The sequence below is a fragment of the Talpa occidentalis genome, unplaced genomic scaffold (assembly GCF_014898055.3).
Source record: "Talpa occidentalis isolate TD23 unplaced genomic scaffold, MPIMG_talOcc4v2.1 talOcc4.8, whole genome shotgun sequence".
Taxonomy (NCBI): Eukaryota; Metazoa; Chordata; class Mammalia; order Eulipotyphla; family Talpidae; genus Talpa; species Talpa occidentalis.
Window position 1 is genome coordinate 41,027,124 of NW_023605194.1, and position 24,352 is coordinate 41,051,475.

General features: G+C 33.4%; 1 protein-coding gene and 1 long non-coding RNA gene across 3 annotated transcripts in view; one reads left to right on the forward strand and one right to left on the reverse strand.

Moving 5' to 3' along the window:
* Nucleotides 1-24,352, reverse strand: part of ADK (adenosine kinase) — a 430,089-nt gene that overhangs the window by 237,549 nt on the left and 168,188 nt on the right. The gene's annotated exons all lie outside the window — the stretch shown is intronic.
* LOC129145054 (uncharacterized) overlaps nucleotides 5,546-24,352 on the forward strand; it is a 70,666-nt gene continuing 51,859 nt past the window's right edge. Inside the window, exon 1 of the long non-coding RNA XR_008550082.1 lies at nucleotides 5,546-5,612. This is a non-coding gene — a long non-coding RNA (uncharacterized LOC129145054). The remainder of the gene's footprint in view (nucleotides 5,613-24,352) is intronic.

A 24,352-nucleotide genomic window follows, 5' to 3' on the forward strand; every position in this document is an offset into this window, starting at 1 on the left:
TAAAGCAAATGTGCTGAAATGTTAACAATTAGATCTTTGTGAAGGGCATAAAGTTCATTTTACTATTCTTTTTACTCTCCTGTATGTTAGAAACATAAATAACAAAATCAATCATTCCATTTAAAGAATGACAATCTTAAATTAACCTATTCAATATTTGATACTACCAATTTGTGTGAATATATCACACAAATCAATTAATATCTTAAATTGCATCAGTATTGATGCCCATTAGATATTTATTTATTTGTTTGTTTGTTTGTTTGTTTATTTATCATACAGCATTTTTTAAAAGGTTTTATTTATTTATTTATACAAGCACTGGGTATAAATTCACGGGAGCGTGAGAGAATTCACCAGAGCCAGAGTGGGGAACAGAACAGGCAGACTGACAAAATACACTGCTGAGGGGAGCAGCGGGCGGCAGGTGAGGTCTGTTGCGCCATGTGGGACCCTTGCCGGTGAACGGGGATCGAACCAGTGCTGCAGAGGCTGTGGGCAGCTTTGCAGTCCAGCGCTCAACCTCTGTGCCACCAGGGGAGGCCCCCATTAGACTTTTAAATCTTTAAGCCATGCTCAGGGAAAATATAAATTAAACAACAGAAAATATCAATGTATTGTTTAATAATTTACTTCTATTAATATAAAAATCAATGTTAAATGATCAACCATATCTGCTTTATGTAAAATATAAAAAACAAAGTTAATTGCAAACTTTACTATGATTACTTAAATAAATTAATATGCTATTAAAGTAATATGAAATTTCACTCAATTAAAATGAAGTCATTATAATGTATTTCAAACTAATTATGATAAAAGTTTACAAGTTTAAAGCATAATCTGAAAAAAGGGCTATTAAACTTACTACCAAACTTAAATCTGACTTGTAACCTTCCATAATTAGGATTTAAATTAATTGAATTCTCTATTATAAATCAGTATTACTTGGATCTAGAAGGCAAAAAATGGACAAATATAAAAATATTCATCATATTCATCATACCCACAACTGGGTATTTTATCATAGGAAACTTGCTAACATTCTAGCTATTTCTGATATCAGCATAGCAAGGATTGACTAAATATGAGAACTTTACTACAGATCAGTGATATCTACTCAAGAGTTAGTCAATCTAAAGTGAGAGTTTAGTAAACTAAAGAAGATAAACAAAAAAAGAAGACATGTTTACTGCCCCAAAGCACATAAGCTAAGTAAAGATGTTAAAATCAAAGTCAAAACTGATGTTCAAAATTGAGAGACTCGTAAATGTATCTGCTAAGAGGACTGTCAGTTCTTTAGTATACATCTAACTTTATCTCAAACACAATGTACCAACACGCAACCAATCTATTTCCTTTCATCCTACTAATTCATGTCTACTAAGCAAAAAGTTGAAAATAAGTGTCCCTAATACAAAATCACAACCACTACATTTTCAGATTCTCTAGGAAAGAGATTCAATCTTGTTCACAATCTTTGATTATGCTGCTTCTTTTAAGCTAAAAAAAAATTGCTCAGCTTCTCTTTGATAATATATGTATAGTATATCCTTAAACACCTATCTTTAACTTCCACTCTGGCCTTGAGGGAGCAGCAGGGCCCAGAATTAACTTCCTGCTATGAATAACTAGAAAAGAAAACCAAAAGGAAGCAAATATAGAGTTCTCAGACTCTGGACAACAGTCAGAGTAAGATGGTGATCTCTGATAGAGTGAGTTTTGATATCATGCAGGCTCTTGGCCAAAAAGCAATTCTAATAGCATGGTGTAAGGAAGAAAGAGTCAAAGACAGCTTGGCATTCTCACTGAAATCAGGGGACAGAGATATGTGTCCAAGACAGGAAAGCAGAAATTGAAAAGAAAAAAAAAAAGTTTCAAGGAGGAATGAGCTGAAATTCATCCACAGTAACTCTTGAGGCTTTGGTTGGATACCAATCCGTGCATACTTAAGAAATAAATGAAATCATAAAAATCTATACAAATGCTCTTAAATATAAACTATGTTTGTGAAGGTCTCAGGATTCAAAGGCAATATATAAAAATCTAAGGGATTATGCTAAAAACAAAATAAGTCAGAAGGAAAAAGATAAATATTGGATGGTTTCAGTTATATGTGGAAGAGAAACTGAACAAAAGGTCAGGAAAAAGACAAAACTTGCAAGCTGACCATATTCCCGAGGCATATAACATGTGAGGTAGAGGGAGAGGGGTCAAAACAGGGAGGGAGAGCACAAGGGACTATGGTGATGTATCACAGGTGGTGTGGTGGTGGGAGAACTACAAGGATAACACCTGAGGAGTGAAATCAAACTGTGGAAAAATTAACATTGATGTAAGAAAATAATTTAAAAAAATATTTACTAAAATCTAATGTAATTCTATATACCATCAAAAAACAGTTGAAAATTGAACTTAAGAAGTGTTATTTACAACAGCCTAAAAAAATGAAACATATAGGGACTAATTTAAGACAGCATGTGGAACACCTATACATAGAACACTACAGAAGTTTGCAAATGTTACCTCAATAAAATAAAAAAGTTTGCTGAGAAAAATTATAGATGGAGTGTTATACTATGTGCATGGATTAGAAAGCTCAATATTTTAAGATAGCAATTCTCAAATTGATTCATAGATTCAATATAATTGCAATAAAAACCTTAACAGGAATTTTTAAAAAAGATTTATTTATACAAGAACCGGGGTACACACCAGATACGCAAGAGGGTGAGAGGATTCACCAAAGACAGAGTGGGGAACAGAACAGGCAGACTGATGAAACACACTGCTGAGGGGAGCAGCGGGCGAGACAGGAGAGGTCTGCTCGCCATGTGGGACCCTCGCCCACCAGCTGGAATCGAACTGTCGAACTGGCAATGCAGAGGCTGTGGACAGCTTCACAGCATGGTGCTCAACAGCCTGCGCCACCAGGGGAGGCCCTTAACAGGAATTTTTAAAGATGGCAAAGAGTGGATGCTATAGTCAATGTTATAAAGAAAACTAGAACTAGAAAAGTCAAAGGTTGGGAGGTAAGTCAATGTGAGGAATCCAACACTGCTACACTCCAATACTTCTAACTTATAAAGTGTGAAAGTGTTCTAACCATACTGTAAAAACCTGTCCTTAAATGGAGAACAAGAAAGCTACCGTCATTTTTGGTAACTTTAATAAATATGTGAATTCAATTAGAAAAGCAAGAGTAAAAGCAAAATGTTACCAGAAAAAACCCAAGAGAAAGATTAATGACAGCCTCAGAAAAGGCTTCCAGAAATGGGTGATGTTATCAACTGGTCTTGGAAGAGTAAGTATAATTTAAAAAAATGGCTATGAGCTGGAAGAAAAGAAAGGCATAGAGCATATGCCTACTTCCTCGCTTAAGAATTTTACTATCGTTCCTTAAGCAATAAATAATTTCATTTATTAAGTAGTTAGTTCTAAACTAAGTATTTATTTTCCAACAATTTAGCATCTGGCTTGCAGTAAAAATTCTCAAACCATAGAATGTGACTGGTTACCAACCCACTATTCTCAGTTTCAAAATGATTTTTAGGTAGCACTTGTTTTATTTTAAATCACAGAGACCATCCAAAACCCCAGTTTTGCAAAAATATATGATACCACCAAAAGAAATGTAATATAATGTCAAAACTAAAATATTGAGCTAGTATGCTTCATGCTGTACCTGATAGATACCATTATTTTCTTAGAAAATTTAAAATGTCCTCTGGACTCCGTGTGGGTTTGCTATAGCACCCAAGGGGCCTCAGCATAGTTTGAGAAATAAAGGAGTATATTATTAACAAAAACAATGAAAACGAGAAATAAAGGACTATGAGGAGTATAGTAACACAGCTGCTATATAGAAGGAACGAGACTAATGGGACAAAATATAGACCAGATCATTAAGTGTCATCTTAAGTTTAGACAGCATTCTGTAGGTAAACGGTACACACGGAGATTTCTAAGGAAAGGAGATAAGAGATGTCTCATTAAGATAAGAGAGAAAGAAGAGAAATTTTATTACTGAATTTTAACAGGGTCTGAATAAATGACATTAAGCTTGATATCAAATCTTTAACAACCTATGGAAAGATTTCTATTCATGTTAACATCACCTTCCAAATAAACTTTTTCTTTGTTACCAAAGTAAAATATTTAAATAATATAACTGACAATGATGCTCAAGAGCCAGTCACTTTTAAGAAAATGTGATGTACTTTAATTCAATTTATAACAAAATGATGAAGAACGACACATACATACTAAAATAGTCACAGGATAAGTCAAAGATAGAGAAATCTTGTACCAGAAAACCCAGTGAGGCATATCAGGAAAACCATAAAGCACAACTAAAAGAAATTAAATGTCAAAGCTGGGAAGTAACAGGAACAAGCTGATTGCAAAGGGTGATGAGGAAATCAAAACCGAAGTAGGTTGGTTAGGAAAATAGTATATATCACATAGTTTAAAAGATTGATTCTCTCATATGATTGTTATGCTACCAGGAGAAATGGAGTAAAACAAAATCTTCATAAATATTTTGAAAATTCACTCTCCCTCGATAACTAGTAGTTAATCTTCCTTTCCTGTCAAAATTGCTCCATTTCACTTGTTGTCAAGCACCCTATTAACAAAAATTGACTCCCAATAATCCTACTATTATCTCCAACAGCGGTTCTTTTGTTATTTTTGCTCTTAAATACTTGTTAACATCTATTTTTCATAAGTGATTTGGGGAAATTTTTGCCTAGTAGGAAAAAACCCCCATAAACTTTAGACTTTGTGTGTGTGTGTGTCTGTGTGTATGTAAATATGAGCCATATTCATCTTGTCATATGATAGTAAATACGTGTTCTCTATCAAGAGTTTATATTTCTTGCAGAATTATTGTGAGAACTGAATATGCTAATGTAAGCAAAGTGCCTAAGGCAGTACCTGGTAAAGAGGACTGATGATAAAAACAGGGCACTGAGATATGATAAAAATAATTTTAAATAAATCTTCATTCAATTCATTCCATAAATATTTGTCGTACTTTATCTTTTTTGCAAGTTACTTTTCTTCCCAGCCCCTAGAGTTCCACTGATATAGACCAAGGATTATTTGCTCTTCTCACTCTATAAACTTTTTTATGGATATTATCTAATCTAGCCCCATGAAATCAATTAGCATCTAGACATTGAGACTCCTCACCTCTAGTTTATTGATTATTTACAACTCTCTCCACATTTCGGATGTAAATATTCAAATTGCTATGTATCCTATTTTTCCCACTTAAAATCTACACAATTCAATTTTTCTCTTATCTCCTCCATTGTTACCACCATGGTGTATGCTACTGTTTTCCATTTTACTACTATAAGATTTCTTTACAAACATTTTTGTTGAAATACACTCACTCATACAATAAATTTACCATGTTTAGCTAGCTGCTTCCTGTATATTCTGAAGGTGGTGCAACCATCACTACTAAGTCCAGGATATTGCATCACAAAAGAAACCTATGTGATTAGCAGTCATGACCCATTCTCTGTTCCCTCAACCATTTGCAAAAGCTTCTTAACTCATCTACCTACCTTCTGTTGTGTTTCCCTCGAATCAACTACACAGTAAGTGAGCTTTCAAAAATGTCTTTTAATAGCTACCCATTTCTCTTAAGAAAAGTTCAAACAGAAACAATTTTATGATTGAACCATCAACTGCTTCTCCAGATTTATTCTATGGTTCTTAATCTCTTGAATGCAATGTTCCAGTGCAATGAATACTTCATTCTGTTCATATCATCTCATGTTCTTCATAGCCTCCTACTTCCGTATCAGGGTCTCACATTCTTGGGCAAGTGTTTCCTGAACACTAGAGTCTATATGCCCATGTATCATGTTGCCACAACAAACTATCAATTTCATCATAAAATTGATTCTACTTATTATAACTTCTCACTCTGTTTTTCTGAGTTCTTTGAAAGAGTCAACGGTACATTTTCACATCCAGAAGGAGTACTGCTATATTCTGTATTCTGCCTCCACTTTGTCAAATAAGTGAACAAGAAAGTGATAGTCCTCTCTTCATAAAGCTTACAGTTTAGGGCTACATGAAATTTACAGACATAAGTACATTATTATTTATTATAAAATAATAGCTATCTCTAGCTGTCTATTTATTTACTGAAGCACATGGGAGTAGCACCTACACTGGACTTTGGGGAGTGGTCAATGATTTCCTAAGGAAAATATCACCGATATACGAAAGTAGAATGTTCACATTTGGCATGACTTGGTGGGTTATTTTTTGATTCTGGGAACACTCAAAACTTTTTGGTATGAATTAATGGTAACTGCATTCCAAGAGACAAAAAATAAGCTACTAAATTATACCAAGTGGAATGTTCTATTTTCAAATAGTGGGAGAAATCCATATTAGAAACTGTCCAAGTTGAAAACTTGTAGGAATTAAAGGACATGGGGGGATAGATATTCTTCAAAGGAAGAAGGATCACAAAAAGGTTCAGATGCAGGCTTCCCTGGTGGTACAATGGGTTAAGCACAGCACTATAAAGCTATCTGCAGCCTCTGCAGAATGCATTTGATCCCTGGACAGCCAGGGAGCTACCCACATGGCACAGCAGACCTCTCTTGCTTCACCCGCTGCTCACCTCAGCAGTGTATTTCAGTCAGTCTGCCTGTTCTAAATTATTAAATAGCTATAATAGAAGGAATTTGAATTTTATTTATATCTGCTTGCTTGAGGTCAATGGGCCTCTATCAGGGTAAGGTATGTATGGGAGGGTAAATTCATGAACATCCCTGAAATTGCAAGGAAATCTTAATATATTTTTCAGAGGGGAAAACTTACAGATTCAACCAGGTTCCTAAAAGCTTCTCATACAAAAGTGTTGGGGAGATATAAGGAAGAACACAGCTATGGCCAGTAAGGAAGCCTTTTTCTTTTTTAAGCTGAAGACTAACAAATTTATAGGATTGCACCAAATTAACCAAGAAAACCATTTAACCCAAGGCTATTTATTCGTTTTAACAATACTGCATACATTAAGTTTTTTTTATAACTTACATTATCTGATTCCATTACTCAATTAATTTATCAACAATTTGTGGCCTAATTTATTTCCAAAGGTCTGCAAAGCTGGTGATAAAAGTAACAGGCCCTGTATACAGTGCGTTTTATCAGACTTCATATTTTTATTCAATCTGACTTTCACCAGAAGTCTTTAAGCAATAAGATATCTTTTTTTTTACATTTTTGACTTTTTATTTTTTTTATGTTTATATCTTCTTATTTAACATTTTTTAATATTTATATATATTATATCATTGTTCATTTTTGTACAGTGTATGCTTGTATGCTTTCTCCTCTCAGATATATTCCCTGTAAAATTCCCACCACCAATTCCGCTGTGAACTATTACCATAGTCCCTTGTGTTCTTCCCTCCCATTTTGATCCCTCTGCCTCCCCATCCTTTGCAGCATGTCTCTGATATATAGTTGCCTGCTAATTTCCTTTTTTATTTATTATTATTATTATTATTCTCCCTAATCCCTTATTTGGTTCTCCTATATTCCTCCTATAAATGAAACCATTAGATATTTTTCTTTTTCCTTCTGACTTATTTCACTGAGCACAATCCCTTCCAGCTCCATCCATGTGGCTGTGAATGGCACGAGCTAATCTTTTTTGATTGCTGAACAGTGTATATTTCATTGTGTATATATACCACATCTTCTTGATCCAGTCATCGATTTTTGGGCATTTGGGTAAGCAACAAGATTTCTATCAAATGGAGAGTACATATTCTACTTCTGTATTCTCTCAAGATTTTAAAAAATCATGCCTACTTTTGCTTTTCATTTCTTGCTTATGCACAGGGAAATCTTTCTTTTAGGTTGGAATATAAAGAGATCTCTTAAGAGAAATTAAAGCTTAAAATCTTCTAGAAAATGTCTTCACAGAATTAAATATAGTTTTTCCACAATACCAGTTGAATTTGTTGTATTCCCTTACACTGTGGAATGATGTTGCAAATATATACAGCGACACTCTGATGGGGTTCAGGACTCTGATGGGGCTCACGACACACTACTCCAAATTATGAAATGTTAGAATGAAGGAAATTGAGAAAATGGCAGAAGGAGGAAGGTAACTTTGACCTTTCCCTTCCATATAGCTGCAGGAAGAGAACATCTTTATCTATGTATACAAAGTGATGCCAGAAAAATCCTAACAAAAAGGCCTTCAGTTTATTAAACTTGCTTTATATTCTCCAACCTATTGTATCTTTATCGAATGGCCAGTCATCAAACGTAGCATAAAATACTTGGGTCAAACTGTTTATGGTGGTCTTCATTTCCTTATGAAGGTTCTCCTGTCAAATAAATTTTATATTAAATAAATCTGTATGCTTTTTCAGTTAAATTTTTAGACCCACACAGGGACCCTCAGAGGGTAAAAGAAAATTCCTTCCCTATAACCCTCAAACAACTTTAAATCAAAGGAGATGGTACCAATATTGCTCTGGAATTAAAGGACTTTTTATTAATCCATATATTTATCATAACTTAAAATTGATTTCTAAAATCAGCTCATTATTTCCCCATGTACACTAAATACTTTCCCTGTCAGCTTAAAAGAAAAGTTGCATTAAAAGCAAATATAAACCAAAGATTCAGCCCCCCCCCAAAAAAAAAACCCCACTAGAATTAGCCAAAGAGGAATTAGGAACATCAATAATAGTTAAAGGCTAAATTAGTGAGTACTTGTAATATGTTGGGCATTATGCTAGTCCTTTACTGTTATCTCAGTTATATGAACCACCGAACAAGAGGTAGATTAACTTACTATCCAATTTCACAGATGAAGAAACAGAGGTTAGGTTGAGAGCAGAGCTAGAGTCTGTATGATTTTAGAAGTTACAGTATCAATTCTTTCTCTATATATGATGAAAGAAAGAACAGTAAAGAAAGTTGTACTGGAAAGTGTGTCTCAGACTTCTGAGAGATGGCTTGGGAAAAAGTAACCATGTGACCTTGTATAAATAAATATTTCTCTAGCTATCACTGTCCTCAGTTGTAAAAGACAGGAAATTATGGTTAGTTTCTAAGAGAACCTGTGAACACTTACATCTATGAAGAAACAGAAAACAGTACTGTAAATAAACCAACAATCATCATAGAAATGTATTATAGCAAATAAAAACTAGGACAGAAAGGTAACTAAAGTAAGAAACTTTTTGAGAAAAATCACTGTACACTTTGGAGTAAGAAGGTCCCTGCGATGCACACTGCAGATTTTCTACAAAAATTCACAAAGAAGCATACCAACTAATAACCAAAGAGCAACAAAAATGAGAAAATCCTTCTCTTTTACTATTTCTAGCAGACAGGATATAAAAAGCAAAATCCCTCAAGGCAGTAAACATCGGCCCATCAACACCTATCAGCAACAACATCAAAAATATAAGGCAAAGGTCAAGTCAAAGTTTATTGACAATGATGAACTATGACAGCCTCTATTAAATTACCCCTTCCTTCAAGGTGTATGTGATCAAAGCAGCAAAAGATATTTTCACTCAGTCACATAACAAGCTATTTGTTGAGATTGAAACATCTGGTCAATATCTCCTAACACTGCAATTTCATGCACAGTTAGCATTAGGGCACATTTCTTCTCCTCTTCTTACAGGGTCCATAAGGGTGGCACATATGGCTGATCATTTCATTCAAAAAGGATTCAATTCAAGGCATTACAGACAATCGTCTGTGCTTTATGGTGTTTTAAGTCTACCTGCCATCGTTTTCCATCATCATTGCTCACTGCTGTTCTCCTCTACTATAAAAGCCTGCAAATATGACAGAGCACTTAAAGCTTAACAGCTTTTCTCCACTGAAGTTAGAAAGCATTTAAAGCAATAGGAATCTGTAAAGTAGCAGGTCATTTTCTATTGTCAAAAACTCCCAACACATTAAACTATTTATCACTTTCTTTATCATTTAAGCAAATATATAGTACAGATTAAGCAAATATATAGTACAGAAAAATAATTTTTAAAATATTTAAATCAAATGCTTAACTTTCTGCATTACAGATCTATGTAAGTATATTTTTCGGTATAATTTTAAGTTATAATAAACAGTATCACAGGAACATTTAAAATTAATTTTAATGGGGTTTTTATAATTCATTTTAAGTTGACAATGATTCTATACTAAAAGAATCGAGATGATACAATTTTATCAGTCCCATATGCTGAAAAATTTCCACTTGAAATTCATGAATTTGTTGTCATGGCAACAGGGCCATTTCTTAAACACTTACAGTAGTAAACCTGAACTCACACCATAGATTTCTCTTTTTTCCTTTAGGATAATAGCTTCAAGGGAAAAACAGTGTGGGGGTAGGGAACCTCTCTAAAGCTTCTCTCACATTTCCTTTGACATATCTCCCTGACAGGTAATGTAAGTAAAATATAAGGATTTGCTAAGATGTTAATAAGTAAATAAATTTCAACGAGAATGTTCTTTTAGTGATATAGAATCACTTATTAACAATATTAAAACTCCAGGACTACTACTATAGTATACAAGTATTTTGTTTGTTCATTTATTTTAATTTAATTAGTCCATACAATCTTGGGGTATTTATTGAGAGAATTCTCTGGGCGAGTATGTAGCTGACAACAACCTCTAAAAGACTGGACTTTCCCAACCATCAGATGAATCTTCCCTCATCTTGAAAATCTTTACCCAAATCTCACTTACTCAATGAAACTGTCCAATATATCCTATTTAATACTGTAAAATGTTCTTTTTGCTCCAAGATTCCCAAAACCACATGATTCCACTTTCAATCCCTGTTTTTGTTCACCTTCTAACTTACCTACATATTACATTCATTATATTTCTTCCGCCCACTAAAACATTAATTCCATTAATACAGGAACTTTTTTTGTTGTTGTTCTTATTCCCTTGAACATTAGACCTACAGTAAATATTCAATAGGTATTTGATGAATTGTATCTCAGTAAATGATCAAAGGAGAGAAATAACATGGTTGTTTCAACAGATACAAAAAAACTTATTTGATGATATCTGTCCATATTCCTAAAACATACCTATTATTAAACAAGAATAAAACATTCAAAAATATTAGCTATTAATGTTACTGAAAGCTGCATGTTATTATTGCTATTGTTTAAAAGTATCATGGTCAGGATAATTATGCACTAAAATCAAATAAAGCACTAAAAATATTTAAAAGGTAAAAGCATAATGTTAAAATCTGCAAAAGAAATGGAAACTTTTGCAATACTTCCTGTATATTATCCGAAATAACATTTTATCTTCCTAAGAACCCTACCTAAGAGGTAGTTATGACCTTCATTTTATAGATGAAAGAAACTGAGGCACAGAAAGAGTAAATAACCTCTTCAGAATATAAATGTAGACATTTTACTAACCAAGCCCAAGTTTGCAACACTATTCTATAATGGTCATTGAAAAGACTTCACTAAAATATTATTAGAAATAGTATAAAGAATTTGGTAAGATCAGTTATTAAAACATATTCTTTAAAAACTTTCTCATATAGCAAAAACAGCCAATTAAAAAATAATATAGAAAAAATTCTATATAAAATAGAAACTACACTTAAAGCCATTCATTAATCTTAGCATCACTAAAGGAACAACCCAAATGAGAGAGGTTACAGATGAGATACAACAGAAGTAATAGAGTACTGTTTTAAAAAGATTCTTGTCTAGAGAAATGAAAGCTGAATCTAATCAAATTTCTAGTTTTAATTATACATGAATATTAAATATGAATTAACCAAATTCAGAAAGTAAGATATTCTATGGAATAAATAACCAAGTTTCTAAAAAAAAAAACCACTAAAAGGAGTGAAACAGTATAATTACTAGCTAGAAGACATAAAATAAAAAAACAATGTTTTAATTCTTCAGATATTTTTTTTAATTAATTAATTTATTTATACAAGCACTGGGTACAGTCAGTAGCGCGGGAGGATGTAAGAATTCACCAGAATCAATGTGCCATGTGGGACCCTCCTCCGATGGCCGGGGAGTAGCCGGGATCGAACCGGCGCTGCAGAGGCTGCGGGCAGCTGCGCAACCCAGTGCTCAACCGCTGCGCCACCGGGGAGGCCCAATTCTTCACATCTTGATTCAAATGAACCTATCACAAATTATATATTTGAAACAATTATGAAAATTTGAATCTGAATTGGATATTAAATAACTGAGAAATAAATACTGTAAGGTAATAATAGTATGGTGGGTTTTATTTAAAGTGCCATTCTTTGAGAGGTAGTCTAAAGGATTTATATAAAAAGTGACAAGATATCTGGAATTTTCTTCATAGGAGAAAGAGATAAAACAAAATTGGCAAAATACTGATAATTATTGAAGCAAGATAATGGACAAATGGGATCATTATCTAATCTCTCTTCCTCTGTGGATAACTGAAATAAAAAAATACACACACACATATATACACACACAAAATGAGAAAGTAAAAATAAAATAAATAAAAAATAAATAAAAATAAGACAAACATTTATCCTAAAAATGTATTAAAAAGTTATTCTTGGGCCTCCCCTGGTGGCGCAGTGGTTGAGCGCTGAGCTGCAAAGCTGCCCGCAGCCTCTGCAGCACCGGTTCAATCCCCGGCTGCTGGTGAGGGTCCCACATGGCCTGCAGACCTCTCCTGCTGTGCCCACTGCTCCCCTCAGCAGTGTTTTTCGTCAGTCTGCCTGCTCTGTTCCCCCCTGTCTCTGGTGAATTCTCTCACCCTCCCATGCTTCTGACTGTACCCAGTGCTTGTATAAATAAATAAATCTTTAAAAAAAAAAATACATCTATAATTAAAAAAAAAAAGTTATTCCTTCTCAATGAATCTACACATTCTAATGTAATATTCTGGGATCAGAGATTATATAATAGAAATAAATGTATTTTAGGAAGATATTTTGGCAACAATGTTCAGAAAATTAAGTAACTTTTGGAGAAAATTCTCCATGAATCTATCACTTTTTTTAATCAAGGTTGATACCAGATTTTGTTCTGGACTCTCAATTTTTAAGAATGTTTATATAACAAACACACTTAGAAGATAAAGATTTTATGGCTTTATCTCAGGGTAAAGTTCAGGCAGATTTCCAAGTAGTGCCTTTAAAAAATTGGGGTTTCCAAAGTTCAGGATTCTTCAATAGTGATGCAAACTCTCTGTGAGCATAGCTTCAACCTGGGTCAATCTCCACATTGAGTAGGGAGGCAAGTAGTGAGAATCTGGAACTCACCATTTACTGTGCCTTGAATAAAATATTCCTGTGTCTCTGCCCAGGTGGTTCTTGTCTTCTGTCAACATCTTTGAAACTGTGATAGTTTAATTTGTTGGCTTGCAAATGCAATAAAACTTAAGATTTTTCACATTTATTGACAAAAAGAGGACAAGGACAGGACACAGGAAGACCAATTAACAGGTGTTGTAGCATAATAGAAAAGAAGTAGAAATGTAAACACTAAGAATTCTCAGGAAAGGAGAAGACAGATTAAAGAAAAAAAATTTTGGAAGCAAAAGAACAAGACCTGGGATTGATTATGTGTAGAAGGTGAGGGAGAATGTATGTTGAGTATGATGATAATGTAAATAGTCATCTGACCAATGAATGGTTATGTCACTAATAGAGAAACATAATATATGAAAATAGGAGCACATCCAAAGTTAAAAGTCAGAGAATGGTGAATTGAGCTTGGATACATGGAATTATGAGGATATTCACATAGAGGTATATATTGGAACAGCTGGCAATACGGACTTGTAGCTTTAGAAAGAGGATAAAAGTATAGAAAGACCACTAAGAATCTAGTTATTCTTGAAGGAGGTCTGCAGACTCTTGCAACATCCTGAGAACTTATCAGAGGATCCACCAAGTAAACCCAATTTTCACAATAATTTTTTTTTTTTTTTTTACTGTGTTGACGTTTGCTTTCATAGTGGAAATTCACATAGTGGGGAAATTCACTGGTGGATAAAACTATTGATATCTGAGAATAAATAAAGGCAATAGAACCAAGCTCTATCAGTAAGCCACTGAGTTCTTCACAACCCTATGCTCATTAAAAATACATCAATTTATAAAACCTGGAAACAACCCAAATGCCCAAAAATAGATGACTGGATAAAGAAGATGTGGTACATATATACAATGGAATACTATTCAGCAATCAAAAAAGGTAAACTCATGCCATTCGCAGCAACATGGATGGAGCTAGGAGGGATTATGCTCAGTGAAATAAGTCAGAAGGAAAAAGAAAAATATCAGATGGTTTCACTTACAGGAGGAATACAGGGGAACCAAATAAGACATCAGGTGAAAAATAATAACAATGTAAAACACAGCAAAACAAACAGACAATTATAAACCAGAGACATCCTGCAGGGGAGGAGGAGGGAGAGGGAACAGAGGGAGGGAGAGAGGAACACAGGGGACTGTGGTGATGGTGCATGGGTGAATTGGTGAAGGAAATTCTATGGGGACTACACCTGAGGGGGGGGGGAAGCAAACATTGTTTAAAAATGAACAATGATGTAAATATATATACAAATGAATACATTTTTTTAAAATACAGCAATTTAAGAATTTTTTGAAACACCAAAAAAAAGTGTTTTATAAAACACTGACCATTAAATTCACATCTTTTTTCTTGTAAGAAAGTAAAAGCATGAGTGAAATACATGATTTTCTGAGGTTAAGCACTTGTACAGTTGAGTTTCTACATAAACTGCCTTATTTATAACTGCCTTGTTTATAGAAAACTCTTTATTTGCAATTATGACTGACAAATGATACTTATTCAGATTTAGGTATATGGCCTATGTATACTTGCAAGCAAATAAAAAAAATAAGCCTGTCATTTAAAAAAAGTAATTAACTATGGGGATTTATTGCTAATAATAAAATTTGAGCTTTCAATTAAAAAGTATAATTGTGTAACATTAATATCTACCACTATGAGATTTCTGATGTGAAAAAGACTATTTTCTTTTTTTTTTTTTGAAGATTTTACCTATTTTTGTGTGGAAGAACTGGGGTGTAGGCCAGAGGTGTAGGGGGTGAAAGGATTCACCAGAGACAGAGTGGGGAACAGAGTGGGAGGATTTACTGAAATAAAATACACTGCTGAGGGGAGCAGCCAGCAAGATAGAAGAGGTCCTGTCCCCCTGGATAGAATTCAGGTGGTAGCAGTGATAGTGTTGAGACTTAACCCCTAGGCTACCAGGTGAGGCCCAAAAGACTATTTTCTTGATATTAGTAGTGGTATTGACAAAAGAGATATTTATAACATTTGCAAGATCAGCATAATGACAAACAAAAGCTGTGGAAAAATGACCATATTTACTTTATCATAATAAAGGTCACATATATGCAAAAGTTCCATTCAAAGAGTTAAACATATCATTGGATTTTTTTTTTCATAACAGCCTTTCTGAAATACATGTTACATACCTTACAATTCACATTTAAAGTATACAATTCAACGGTATTCAGTAAAATCAGAATTGTGCAACCATCACCAAATAAATCTTACAGAACATTTTCAACACCAACCAAAATAAACCCTCAACACTAAGCCATCAGAGCCTACAAAGCCCCTGTCCACACACAAAGCTCAGGCAACCATTAATGTATTTTCTGTTACTATAAATATGCATATTCAGGCCATTTCACATAGATGGAGTCATAAAATAGGTGGATTTTTGAAAGTGACTTCTTTTACTTAACACAGTATTTTCAAGGTTCATATATATTGTGACATGAATCAGTACTTCATTTCTTTTTATTGCCAAATAATACTCTATTATAAGTGTACTCCACATTTTGTTTATCCATTCATCAATTGATGGGCAGTTGGGTTAATTTCCCTTTTTGGCTATCATCAATGAAGATGCTATGAACATTTACGTACAAGTTTTTATCTAAACTTATGTTTTCTTCTTCTTGGGCATATGGTAACCCTAACTATAATTGCTGGGCCATATGATAACTCTATCTTTAGCCTGTTGTGCAATCACGAGACAATATAAAGCAGTTGTGCCCTTCTATAATCCCATCAATACAACTGTTAAGCAGTCTCACCAAAATTTCTGTAAATGGTGTGAGGGTAGGGGCACAGCACTTCATCCTTTTATATGTAAAGATCTAACTTTCCCAGCATCATTTGTTTAAAACATAAATCTTTCTCAAGTGAATTGTACTGATCTTTTTATCAAATATCAATTGGCCATAAATACATGGATTTATTTCTGAACTTTCAAATCCATAAAAATGAAATTTGACAAAGGTACAAAGGTAGTTTAATGGAGAAAAATAGCTTTCAACAAATGGCACTAGAATTATTGGATAATCACAAACAAAACAAAAACTCTTCAATCCATTTCTCACACCATGAACAAAAATACTTCAAAATGAATTATGGCTCTAAATATAAAACTAAAGCTGTAAAAATTCCAAAAGACAACGAAATTTTCTTTGATCTAGATTGAAGGACCTATATATATACACATTGAAAATTATAAAATTCGGTTAAAGGAAATAAAAGAAGACAAAAAGAGAAAGAGATCCCCTGCTGAAGGACTAGAAGAATAAATATCATTAAAATGTTCATATTACCACAATTATTGATGAAATTCATATGGAATCACCAAAAACCCCGAATAGCCAAAGCTCTACTGAAAAAAAAAAGAAGGAAACGGAGGCATCAAACTCCCAGACTTCAAACTATACTACAAAGCCATAATCATCAAAACTGCATGGTATTGGAACAAGAACAGACATACAGACCAATGGAATCGAATAGAAAATCCAGAAATAAACCCACAGATTTATGGTCAACTAATCTTTGACAAAGGAGCAAAGACTATGCATTGGAGCAAAGAAAGTTTGTTCAATAAATGGTGCTGGGAAAACTGGGTCGCTACATGCAAAAGAATGAAGCTTGACCACTACCTCACACCATACACAAAAATCAACTCAAAATGGATTAAAGAACTAGACATAAGACCTGAAACCATAAAATACATAGAAGGAAATATAGGCGAAACACTACGGGATTTGCACATCAAAGACATCTTTACAGACACATCACCCAAAGCAGTGATAGTGAAGACAAAGATAAACAGCTGGGACTACATCAAATTAAAGAGCTTCTGCACAGCAAAAGAGACAATAACAAAAACAAAGAGAAACCCCACCAACTGGGAGAACATTTTTGCACCCAACACTAATGATAAAGGACTGATCACAAAAATCTGCAAAGAGCTGATGAGACTCAGCAACAACAAAGAAAATAATCCAGTCAAAAAATGGGCAGAAGAGCTAAAAAGAAACTTCTCTGAAGAGGAAATGCAAATGGCCAACAGACATATGAAAAAATGTTCAACATCACTTGCAATCAGGGAAATGCAAATCAAAACTACCATGAGATACCATCTCACACCAGTGAGAATGGCACATATTAAAAAAACTAGCAACAACAAATGTTGGCGAGGATGTGGAGAAAAAGGAACTCTTCTGCACTGTTGGTGGGAGTGCAAACTGGTCCAACCACTATGGAGAGCTGTGTGGAGATTTCTGGACCTACTAAACATAGAGCTTCCATATGATCCAGCAATTCCACTCCTAGGTATTTACCCAAAGGACACAGAAACATCAATTCCAAAGAGCACCTGCACTCCTATGTTTATAGCAGCACTGTTTACAATAGCTAAGCTTTGGAAACAACCCAAATGCCCAAAAGTAGATGACTGGATCAAGAAGATGTGGTACATATATACCATGGAATATTACTCAGCATTCAAAAAAGATAAACACATGCAATTTGCAGCAACATGGATGGCGCTGGAAGGGATCATGCTCAGCGAAATAAGCCAAAAAGAAAAAGAAAAATACCGGATGGTCTCACTCATAGCAGGAATCTAGAAAACTTAAATAAGGGACCAGGAAAATGAATATAAGAAAGTGAAAATCAAAATCAACAAAAAACTATGAACCAGAGACACTTTTTGGGGGTGGGGGTGGGAGGGGAAGGATTGGGGTCAGAATGGGGCGTTTGCAATTGTATGGGGGAATATAAAAATAAAATTTAAGATAAAAAAAAAAAATAAAATGTTCATATTACCAAAATCAATATAATACCTAGCTAAATCCCAAGGACTTTTTCCCCCAAGGAAATGGAACAACTGTAAGATTTTTATGGAACCACAACAGCCAAGGCAATCCTGAGAGGAAAAAAAGAAAAACAGAAGTATTCTATTCCCTGACTTGAAGCACAGCAACAATAATGAAAACAGTATAGTATTCTAAATTCCTGCTATGAGTGAGACCATCCAGTGTTTTTCCTTTTCTTTCTGGCTTATTTCGATCATGTAGCATGATCCCTTCCAGCTACATCCATGTTGCTGCAAACTGCATGAGTTTATCTTTTTAAATTGCTGAGTAATATTCCATTGTGTATATGTACCACATCTTCTAAATAAGGAACCAGGAAAAAACCAAATTATAATAAAGTAAAAATCAAAATCAACAAGCAACTATAAACCAGAGACACACTACAGTGGGGCAGGGGGAGGAGGCAGTACGATCAAAACAAGGAGAGTGGGAATTGTATGGGGACTATAACCAAGATGAATACTCATACATTGTACAAAAATGAAAAATGATGTAACATGTATGAAATACCATTTGGGATAAAATGGATGGAGCTTGAGGTGATTATGCTAAGTGAAATAAGTTAGAAAGAGAAAGATAGATATTAAATGGTTTCACTTAACTGTGGAATATAAATAACAAAAAAATACTGTCAAAGCACAGCAAAAACAATTCTTAGATTAGGAAAATTGTACTGGTTGTCAAAGGGAACAGTGGGGAGAGAGGAAAGGATAGAAAAAGGGTACTGGCACCAGAAGTTTGGTGGAGGGTGAGTGAACAAGGTTCACATATTATGGAGCAGTAAAAAAGTAACCCTAATGTTAAATAGACATATGAAATAATGGACAATAAGAAAAAAGAAAAAAAGAAAAAAGAAAAAGTTCTACTTGTTAATGGACTCCTTCAAAATGGAAGGAGTATTCAACAAATAAAACAAGCTCAAGCCGGTCAAATTAGGATCCAGATGTTTTAAACAGGCATTGTTTTTCACAATTATTAGTGACTTTTGAAAAAATAATTAGTGACTTTTGAAAAAATAAATTTCTAAAAAGAGATATGCTTGAGATTCCACACTGTAGTTAAGGAGTAATAAAAGAATGAGTGGGAGGCAGAACAGTAGTGATAATGAATGTATACAATTCTATGAGGAAAGGGGAAAAAGGTAGCAGTGTGTGCTTTTAAAGCATGTAAAAGTAAAATACAGTTTTATAAACAAATGGTAACTTGGTAAAATTGGATTAAAAAAAGAAACATGTTGAACTAGAGAAAAGTACATACACCTATGTAGTAAGATATATGTCATAGTAGGTAAAAGGACAAAATTATATAAACAAGTTTGAAGAAAATGTGGGAAAAAAAGGGAAGAAATAGAAAGCTCACGATTTCTACTATATTTATAGAGTAGGATATAGGGTCACTCGTAGAAATCAGGATAAGGTCATTTAGGGCATTGAGAAAGATTTGAGCAAACAGAAAGGAAAATGAAAACTGGAATAAAACCAAAGTATTATAGATGGAGACATAATGATGACTAAAAAATTCCTTGCACAGATGACCTTAATGCATAGGTATAAATTTAACTAAATTTTGGCTAATTAAAAAATATACATGCTGGGCCTCCCTGGTGGAGCAAGGGGTTACATCTCTGCACTATGAAGCTATCAGGAGCCACTGCAGCACGAGTTCAATCCCCTGCCAGGAAGTTAACCCACATGGCATAGCAGCAGACCTCTCCATCTCGCCTGCTGCTTCCCTCAGCAGTGTATTTCAGTCAATCCTCCCGTTCTGCTCCCCACTCTCTCTGGTGAATCCTCTCACCCCACCTTACCCCCACCCCTCTGGCATACACCCTAACACTTGTATGCAAAAATAAATAACTCTTTAAAAAATATATACACATGCTTCAAGAAGTATGGCTTTTATATCAATTATTAATATGTAAGTTTTTACATAAACCAATACATTAATAAGTTAATTATACAGTACATGTTTTCCTAAGGAGAACAACATATACTTGCATTTATTTTATTTCTAGAGCATCAGAACAAAATGTTTCAGATTAAGAGGAAGGCAAACTGATGAAGTGAAAGCAACTGAAATTATTATTTGCAATAAGCATGATGGATTTTAAATATCATAAAAAATGGAATCTTTTAAATTTTTAGACATTTAATAAATAATATTTTAATATGCATACAATCCCCCAAATTAGAAGAAATATATAATGCAAAATACACAAATAATAAGGATAACTATATAGAATAAATATCCATAAATCATTTTCATAATAAAAGCAAACATAAAATTATTAGAATTGCTAATTAATGGTAATTTTTGTATCTAAACAGACTTAAAATGAATACTTTAATAAATGTATTCAGCAAAAAGTATTCTTATTTATTTATTTTTAAAAATAATTTATTTTTTTTAATTGTGGTAACATTAGGATTCTCTCCATAAAGTATCACCACTGGAGGACACCTGCCACCAAACCACCATAGTCCACCACCATATGAAAGATATTTTTAAATTAATTAATACTGGGGGAAATAGGTAAGGATTATATGAGGATTCTCTTACTATTTTTGAAACTTTTCTGTAAATCTAAAGTTATTATAAAAATTACTTTATTTTTTAAAACTAACAATGATTTTGTTTTATACTTTAAATTTTTATTTGAAAATAAATTACACTTTCAGAAAAGATACTAAACTAATACAGAATTCCCATCTACATTTCACACAACTTCCCCCAATATTAACAATGTTATAAAAATGTAATTATCAAACTCATGAAATTGCTTTTATATTTTAAACCGTGATACCATGAAAATCTTTGCGTCATAAAGTGGGATTTTTATTGCAAAACTTATTTGGCATGTTATTGATAACATTTGGTAAATAAAAGGACATATTTCTATTTGTAAGCAAAGTACAAAATAGAGTAATGTATATACCCGTCAATTACATTCCTCAACTTTCCAGACTGTATTACTATTTTGGAAGTGGGTAAATCTCCAAGTGCATGAATAACAAAGTATTTATTGAAAATTGTACAAGAGGGGACGCCCTGGTGGCACAGGGGTTAAAGACACAGCACCTTGAAGCTATCAGCAGCCACTGCAGCAGGAGTTCAATCTCTGACAAGGGAGCTGACCCACATGGCACAGCAGACCTCTCCTGTCTCACCCACTGCTTCCCTCAGCAGTGTATTTCAGTAGATCTGCCTATTCTGCACCCCACTCTGTCTCTGGTGAATGCTTTCACCCTCCACCCCACACCTCTGGCCTATACCCCAGTTCTTGTATGCATAAATATAAATAAATCCTTAAAAAAAGAAAAGTGTTTAAGAACTCTTTGAAAGACATCATCAAAAAATTCTTAGAAAGAAAAGTTACAAATTCCTAAAATGTTAGAGAAAAAACTAAGTGGGGATTTGGAGATCAAGAATTTGTAATATGATTCACTCTAATAATATAATAATTTCATGTAATCGTCTCAATATTCAAGGTATAAGACTGGTGGGTGGGTGGTTAGATTGATCTAGAAATGTTGGCTAGACAAAAGACACAAAAAATGATAAAAAAAAATTAAGTGCAATGAAATCCTTTAAGAGGATGAAATGGTAGATTTGGGGTTAGTGAAGCTTAAAAGTACAAGAACTACAAAAATTCTATATGACCAAAGAACTAAAATAATTGAAGAAAACCCAGGGAAAGATTAAAAAGATAGAGGTTTTACTTAAAGAGAAGAATATTAGAGTTTTAGATTTCACAGTTATGTAAGGGATGATAATGTACAGCAAGTAGAAATGATAAAGTATAGTTTAAAAAGAACCAAATTGAGCTAGGATGATGGCTGGGTTACAATAATGAAGTCAGGTCACTATTAAATTCTTCCTTACCTTCTCATTGGGAAATTCTTGACAGATACCAATAGAAACCATAATAAAATTTACTTAAATATCTTTAGAATATAAAAATAGAAAAGAATAACAAAACTAAAAGAGGTATATTATACTGAAATGATATTAATTTTGTCAGCTTAGCCTGCATTGAAATATAATTTTTATCCTGGCTTTGTTGAACACACAAGAAACACACAATTTTAAAAAATGATTGCTTAAACAAAACGTTAAAATTGTCTTAATATCTTTAAATGGGAAAACCAATTCAAAAACCAAAATCACCATTTCACAACTTGTAAATTTTAGTTTTCAAATAATGTGCAATATTTCTAACTTAAACTCATATTATCATGAGTTATTCATTTAACAATGTTCTTTTTTTTTTTTAAAGATTTATTTATGCATACAAGAGGTGAGATACAAGCCAGAGATGCAGGAGGTGAGAGGATTCACCAGAGACAGAGTGGGGAACAGAACAGGCAGACTGACTGAAATACACTACTGAGGAGAGCCACAGGCAAGAAAAGAGAGGTCAGCTTTGCCATGTGGGCTTCTCCCTGGCCCGCCCAGGGATCAAACTCACGCTGTAGAGGCTGTGGATTGCTTCATAGTGCAGTGCTTAACCCTGTGCCCTACCAGGGAGGCCCCACAGTGTTATTTCCTTTGAAAAGCTAGGTAATCTGAAAATATTTTAAAATTCAAGATGATTTCAAGCCAATGCTATAGAGAAATATAAACCACTGCATAAATACATGCTGACTCAGTGTAGAAGAATCACGCATATGTACAAAATTATGCTGTGATTCAATATAAAACCATTGTTCTGAGGGGAGCAAGGAAAAAACAGTGACAGTGTAACTGATGTGAAAATATGAATGGCGTTTACAATTAAAAAGATTATTATAAATCCATTTTAAGAGAGTTAAAGACTTAAGTAAGAATAATAAATGATCATAGGGATACTAAATAACTAAAAATTTAGCATAAGGTATAGTTGCCAGCTATTACTTCAAGGATTATTATTACTCTTCATTTAGCTAACTTTTAACAACCACAAACACTATATGGACTCCTAGGAGCCAACTAACATCAAAAGCTATAAATTATTAATAGACAACAAAAAATATCTTTTCAGAGACAGACATGATACTTTGTAAAGTAGACAAAAACTGTTTTACTTCCAGAATAATTACACATTTTTAAGAAGTAGTTGGTACACAGTGGAAATTCTTTTATAGCTTAGACATTTTCTTTATTAAAAATGTAATTAATCTCCAGAAATTATATGCAACTATAGGGTGTAGAAAAAGGTATTTAAATAAGTCTATATATATTTTAGACCAAAAAGAAAAATGTTTTATCTACAAAGTTTTTAGTTGGAAAATAGCAGAAGTCAGATTTATTACACTTTTGAAAAAATTGGAGGTAACATGAGTTAGATATTAAGGATGTATAAATTATCTCTTACAAAAACTAATTTCTGTCCTATATTGATTATAAATGGATATGCTAGGATTACAGCTAAACTTTCCAGTTCTTCTTGAATTTAAGTCAAAATAAATGTCTTTTCAAAATGCACAAGTTAAAAACATAAGCTAAACATTTTCAGAAGTTGAGGAGATCTGTTATTTTTTGGGTGGGAGAAGCAAAATTTAGATTATAATTTTTCCAATATGTAAATATGGCTGATTTTTATTTAAATTTTTTTCTCTCCAAAGCACAAATTTGTTTTTTGTGTTGAGTATATATGTAATAAGTCTTATCAATTTATTGTAATTTTCTAAGATTATAAAGGATTCCATATTTTCTCTAAACAGTGCTTGAGGTATTTCAAACTTCTGTCAACCGTGGTATTAATGTTGATTTTATCTTATTTTCAAATCAACATTTTATTTTATGGATAAAGACTTATATGATTTATAAATGTACATATACAGTGTTTTTGCTATTCTATATGTAAATAACCATTTTATATACTGACAACACTTCTTCATAAATAAAATGATTGCTTAACATAATTTGAAAAGTTGTCTCCTAATAGAGGGATAGGAGGCTGGCTGGTAATTTGAAGACAGAAAAAATCATTAAGTTCTGAAGAAAATAAGAAACAAGCTGACTAAAAGCAAGTAAAAGAATTAGTCTGGAAAACTAAGTTATTTTGTCTTGCACAAACAGAACATAATTTTATGAAATTCTCCATCCATC